This window comes from Natrix helvetica, assembly GCF_964273705.1.
Source record: "Natrix helvetica genome assembly, chromosome: 16".
In the NCBI taxonomy this organism is placed as follows: domain Eukaryota; kingdom Metazoa; phylum Chordata; class Lepidosauria; order Squamata; family Natricidae; genus Natrix; species Natrix helvetica.
In genome coordinates this window covers 1,576,428-1,582,927 of record NC_138563.1, presented here as the reverse complement: position 1 = coordinate 1,582,927, position 6,500 = coordinate 1,576,428, and the positions used below count along the sequence as shown (strand labels likewise).

At 43.6% G+C, this 6,500-nt stretch overlaps 1 long non-coding RNA gene across 1 annotated transcript; it reads right to left on the bottom strand.

Moving 5' to 3' along the window:
- Positions 1–1,633: 1,633 nt before the first annotated feature.
- LOC309399835 lies at positions 1,634–6,124 on the bottom strand. The gene is made up of 2 exons (XR_014176575.1): positions 5,985–6,124; positions 1,634–2,941 (listed from the first exon to the last, which is right to left on the bottom strand). It is a non-coding gene; the product is annotated as an uncharacterized lncRNA (long non-coding RNA).
- Positions 6,125–6,500: the final 376 nt, after the last annotated feature.

Sequence of the window (6,500 nt, the reverse complement as noted above, 5' to 3'; positions counted from 1 at the left end):
ATAGATAGATAGATAGATAGATAGATAGATAGATAGATGATAGATAGATAGATAGATAGATAGATAGATAGATAGATAGAGGTAGAAGTATGGATAGATAGATAGACAGATAGATACATAGATAGATAGATAGAGGTAGAGGTATGGATAGATAGATAGATAGATAGATAGATAGATAGATAGATAGATAGATGGATGGATGGATGGATGGATGGATGGATGGATGGATGGATAGATAGATAGATAGATAGATAGAAGAGAGAGAGAGATAGAAGAGAGAGGGGGAGATAGATAGATAGATAGATAGATAGATAGATAGATAGATAGATAGATAGATAGATACATAGATAGATGATAGACAGACAGAGAGAAAGATACTGTAAATAGATATTTTGCTCAATTATGAATAATGCATATGGGAAAACCTGAGTCATGTGTACTCAATCTTTTCAACCATACAACAGACCTCCAGATTCCCCATCATGAAAAGCTGCTTGCCAAGATGTTACTAGCAAGGTTGGGCAACTGCCGACACTTCAAATGTTGTCAAACGGCAGCTGTACTTCACCCATGTCCCCACCTTGTTCCTCCTGAAATGAAACACGGGTGTTCTTCATATGGTAGTGATACCTGCAATTAGTCGAAGGGATCCTCTAGGTCCAGAGGGTATGGCCAAAGTCAAAGACTTATGGGAGTTTCCTACTAAGAGATCGCTGATGATCACCAGATCGTATAGTCATCTCCTAATCCAATTTACCCTTTTCAGCCCTGGGGTTATAACTGTGTTTGCCCCAAAATCAGACAGGGTCTTATTTTCTTTTGACCCCCGAAATAAGCACTTGGCCTTACTTTTGGGGAGGTCTTATTATTTTTGAGGTGCGGGAGGCGGCGAGCGTGGTCACCTCATGGCTGCTGCTGTGTGGCTTATTTTCGAAGGAGGACTTATTTTAGTGCATGCCCTTAAAAGCCCGATTGGCTTATTATCCGGGGAGGTCTTATTTTCGGGAAAACAGGGTATTATTGTGCAAATGTTTTGTTATAACAATTTGGGGTTGGTGCAAGATTATCTCCTCCATGGGTATCTGGGGTGGGGCAAGGGACATCGTGCACATTTTCAGACTTCATCCACTCAAGCAGTTGACACCCTGTATTTAATTTGCAAGATGACTCCATGGCGTGACTGCCAGGAGTTATGTAATTGGTGACATTTGTGGTGGAGATGTCATCGTTCATGTGACACCATTATATCATGCTCTGTTTTCACTGGAAGAGGCACAGCAGACCGGTCATTTGCTATTTCCAGGTTGACCTGGGCAAGATCTAAGCACCCTGTGTTCTGGATCTGGCCCACGGGCCTTGAGTTTGACACCCCTGGTACAGGGTTTTTGGGATGTTCCCAAATGCCATTATAGCAGAGACACAAATGGACACACAAGGAAAAAGCTGCGGGATCTATTCCTACAATATCCTAGTCAGACATCAACCATGTTGCATCTCTTTTCTGGAATTTATTGGAGTTTTCTGGAGTTTATTATACAGAGCCCTGCTCGCTTTCTCCGGGATGTTCCTAGTATCCCATCATCCTTTCTTGTCCAAAGATTGGTTCAGCTTGGCACAGACAAGACACGAGAGATGGATTTTTGCAAAACTTTCGTTTTTAACAAAGTTTTATTCATTTTCTACTATTACATTTAATTAGCGCTTCATAAACATCGCGTTGTCTGGGTTATTTTGTTTGCTTAACAATACAAAACGTATTCCTAATCTTTAACCCCTTTTTTTCCAGCCATTGCTTTTTTTAAAAAAAATAATAATCCCCCATTTGGTAGTATTTTGTATCTTTTTGGTGTTTAATCTTCAATGTCAGTCTGTCCATTTCTGCACGGTCCCATATCTTCCTAATTATCTCTTCATCTAGTGGTGCTTCTTCATTTTTCCAATGCTGGGTAAATACAATCTTCCCTGCTGCTAATACATGCAGCAGTGGGTGTGGTTTGGCATATCTCCAAGGTATCACGACTCCTTTCCATTGGCCAAGTGGACAGCAGTAGGCATGGTTTGGCCTATTCAGCCAATGGGAAGAATGTTCTCTTCTACTAGACTTGACAGTGTGATGAGACTTCTTTGGCCTCTCTTCGCCGCCGCCTCTGTTTCTTGGAGGGTTATGTTGGCAGAAGTGGACAATTGAGTTGGGTTCAGATGTTTCTACACCGTTGTTGATAGGGAAAGGTGACCTTAACTTTCGCCTTCCCTTTGTTTTGTGTTTTTCCCACCCCAAACATCCTGGACACGGATGAACAAACCCAGAAAGTTCAATCAATCAGTAATATTTATTAGATCAATGGTCAGCAAAATTTCCAAAAAAGAGAGAAAAGAAACACAGGTCCTTGCCCACGGATGGACAAATCCATAAAGAAAGACTCAGGCTACCTTTCGCAGCCTCTGTGCTGATTACAATTTGTTACTTGTCAAACTACACCTACAATGACTATACAAAGGGGTCTAACATTTCTGCTCTGGTCCCTATGGAGTAAGGAGCTCCATAGTTTGTTGTTTCAAGAGTCTAACTCCAGCCTTATCTACGTTGGGCTCCTCTCTCAGACTTACACCGGTCTGTAGCTTCCTTCACAACCCTGGCCTCTCCACAGATGGACGACATGTTGGGCCTGCTTACACCTCATGCAGGCTAGTTTCAAAGAAACCCACCACGACCGGAGGATCGTGGTAGCAAAAGGCCAGCGGGCTACATGGGTGTGAGCAACCATCTGGGACGTCACAAGGTATGGGTTCCGGAACAAGGATTTCCAGGTCTGTTAACCTTGTTTCGGCCAAAAAGGGTGGCGGTTGCAGTAAGAATGACGTTGAAGGGAGGCTGGTGCTGTAAGCCGTGTTGTAGCTGCAGAGTCCAGGACAAGCCATGGTTAGGCCGTAGAAGATAACTCTGAAAGAGAAAATGGTCATTGGTCTCCAGTATGGTTTTTTTTTAAAAAAAAAAAATAGTTTAATTTGCTATTCCAACATCTCTTGTCTACAAAATGGCAGAAATGAGGAAACACTCAGGGTGAAGATCTGGAACCACTTCTTTCTGGTCTGAATCCAAGTTCTTCCTCCTTGACTTCTTCCCCAACCTGACAACTTTCCAGGGGTGTGAGCCATAGGTGGGTTGCTCCCAGTTCGGCCTAGATTGGGTGAACTGGTAGTGGTGGTGGTGGGAAGCTCCCCACATCCACCTGGACGTTTTTGCGCAGGTGCGTGAGTGCGCACAAGCACGAGCAAACTGGTAACGTCAGGATTTGCAACCCACCTCTGGTGTGATCTTCAGATCCCAGAATTCCCCCAAGCAAGGTTGAGCTGGCTGAGAATTCTGGGAATGGAAAGTCACCTTCCTGACACGTAAACTTCAGAATTCCCAGAATTCCTCAGCCAAGATGGACAATGCTGAGAATGGTGGAAAGTGAGAACCACATTTTGGTATCAAAAGTCCTGTCCCTTTCCTGCTTAATTTTCTTCCTTCCTTTCTTCTTTTTCTTTCTCTCTTCCTTCCTTCCTTCCTTCCTTCCCTCTTCCTCCTTTTTCTTTCCTTCTCTCTCTCTCCTTCCTCCTCCTCCTTTTTTTCTTTCTTTTTTTCTTCTTTCTCTCCCTCTCTCCTTTCCTTCCTTCCTTCCTTCCTTCCTTCCCTCTCTTTCTTTCTTTCTTCTTTCTTTTTCTCTCTCTCTGTCCCTCCCTCCCTTCTTTCTCCTTTAATGAGAACTGTGTGGACCATTTTTTTTTAAAAAAAATGTGCACAGGTAATTTTGATCTAAAAACAAACTGAGAAAAATTCAGACATCCTGGGCCAAAGTACAATTTTTACCGTGATTAAAAAAAAACACCCTTATCTTACTAATTGTCCTGCATCTCTTATCTATGCTGCGCCCCTGAGGGGGTGAAAAGAAATGAGGCAAACAGGACAATCTGCTTTGCTTTTGTTAAAGTCACAAGCTTCCGTCCTCTAAAGGAAAAAAAATTGTCAAGATTTTCATGAAATAAAAGCAAAGGCAAGACAATTCTCAACCTTGGTTACTGGCTTTGAAAAATGAAGACTGGGGTAAGTTTAACGCAGGAAAAACTTGTTCTTCTGATCTGGGATCTCCCAAGTCAATTAGTTTGCCCACAGATATTCCTTCATGAAAGGAAATCATGGCCACATAATTTAGGAGAAAACTCCTGACCTCGACAGCTGCGTTATCTTTCCATCTTCAGTTTTGTGGCCAGAATTGAAAAAAAAGCAAAACCTGCTTTCTAAAGTTGGAATCAAGGAATCAGCAGGATAAATAAGCAGATAACATGAAATGGTCCCTTGGTGTTCCTCAGCTGGGAGCGGCGCATCAACGCGAGCGAAAAAATGCTCTGAAAATTATCTCGAAGAACAGGCTGGAGCAAAACTTGAAAAACCAGCTGGAGTTGCTTCCTTCAGCCTTCTCCACAAAGGTTGGGCCTAAAATCTCCCATGCATTTTCCCACCTGCCCGTTCCTCACGCCGTCTCATGAGAGAGAACGTTGACCTATGAATCTTCTGATGGAAAGGAGAAGACAGGTGGAAAGGAGAGGTTCTCACCAGGAAAGGAACCCAGAGGTCTGAATGCCTGCTTTGCCATGGTCAACCTCTTCCCTGGATAAATATTCCACCTTCCCTTCTTCCCCCCATTTCTCCAACCATGCCTCTCCCAACAACAAAGTTGAGAGAGCGGGGGGGGGGCAGAGGCAGAGAGACACAGAGACATACACACACAGAGAGAAGAGAGATATATAAGAGATAAAAGAGAGAGACAGAGAGGGACAGAGAGAGACAGGCAGGTGGATATGTACAATATATGTAAATGCATATGTATTTATGGGTGGAGAGAGGGAGAGAGACAGAGAGAGAGAGGAGAGAGAGATAAGAGAAAGGGAGAGAAAGAGATAAAAGAGAGAGAGACAGAGAGAGAGAGAGAGAGAGAGAGAGGGAGAAAGAGACACACACACAGAGAGAGAAGACAGAAAGAGATAAGAGAGAGAGAGAGAGAGAGAGACAGACAGATGGATATGTACAGTATACACAAATGTATATGTATGTATGGGTGGAGAGAGGGAGAGAGACAGAGAAGAGAGGGATAAGAGAAAGGGAGAGAGAGAGATAAAAGAAAGACATAGAGAGAGAGAAAGAAAGAGAGAGGGGGGACAAAGAGGAACAGAAAGAGGCAGGCAGATGGATATATACAGTATATGTAAATGCATATGTATGTATGGGTGGAGAGAGGGAGAGAGACAGAGAGAGAGAGGAGAGAGAGATAAGAGAAAGGGAGAGAGAGATAAAAAAGAGAGAAGAGAGAGATAAAAGAGAGACAGAGAGACAGTGGGACGAAGTGGGACAGAGAGAGGCAGGCAGATGGATATATACAGTATATGTAAATGCATATGTATGTATGGGTGGAGAGAGGGAGAGAGACAGAGAGAGAGAGGAGAGAGAGATAAGAGAAAGGGAGAGAAAGAGATAAAAGAGAGAGAGAGACACACACACACACAGAGAGAAAGAGAGGGAAAAAGAAACAGAGAGAGAAGAGAGAGAGATAAAAGAGAGAGAGAAATAAAATAGAGAGAGAGAGAACAGAGAGAGAGAAATAAAATAGAGGGAGAGATAAGATAGATAGATAGATAGATAGATAGATAGATAGATAGATAGATAGATAGATACAAAAGAGAGACAGAGAGAGACATTGCAACACAGAGGGGCAAAGTGGGACAGAGAGAGGCAGACAGATGGATATGTACAGTATGTATGGGTGGAGAGAGGGAAAGAGGGAGAGAGATGGGGGGGAGGGAGAGGGAGGAGGAGGAGAACCTCAAGTCTTCGGAGAACAAAGGAGAAAACCAGGTGTCCTGGTTGAAATTGGGGGGGCAAAGGAAGTGAGCTGGGAGACCTTGCATGGTTGTCGGGCGCTAAGCGGCCATGCTTCAGGACTTACCTGGTCCGTCCGTTCTTCGGGAGCAGCAGCTAGTGAAGTCGGGCTGAGAGAGACGTTTTATATGAGCTGTTGAACGGCCCGCAGGCTAGAAAGCCCTTGGGGTTCCCCAGCCTTCATCTGATTGCACATTTCAAAGGATCTTCAAATTGCTTTAATTATCGGCCTGCCTGTTTACAAACTTCAGATGCCTCTCGGGACTCGCTTTAATCTGGAGCACATTTAATCTGGGAGAGCTTTGTTTTCCTTTTAATTGTCTTAATTTCAGCTGACTTCCCTCTTTGTAGACATCCAGATTCTCCTTTCATCAAGAATTGGCTCTTTACTTGCTCCTCGGGCATTTAGTTTGGAGTTTTTCTTTTCTTTTCCTCCCCTGGGATTTTAATTTTCCTCTTTTTTTCTCCCCCGCGTAGATGGATCTCCTGCCAAGGGACTTCAAGTCTACCCACAAGGGCCCTCTCGGGCACGGTATTAAATCAGGTTCATAAATGAAATGAGTCGGGTTCACTTTCTCGACGT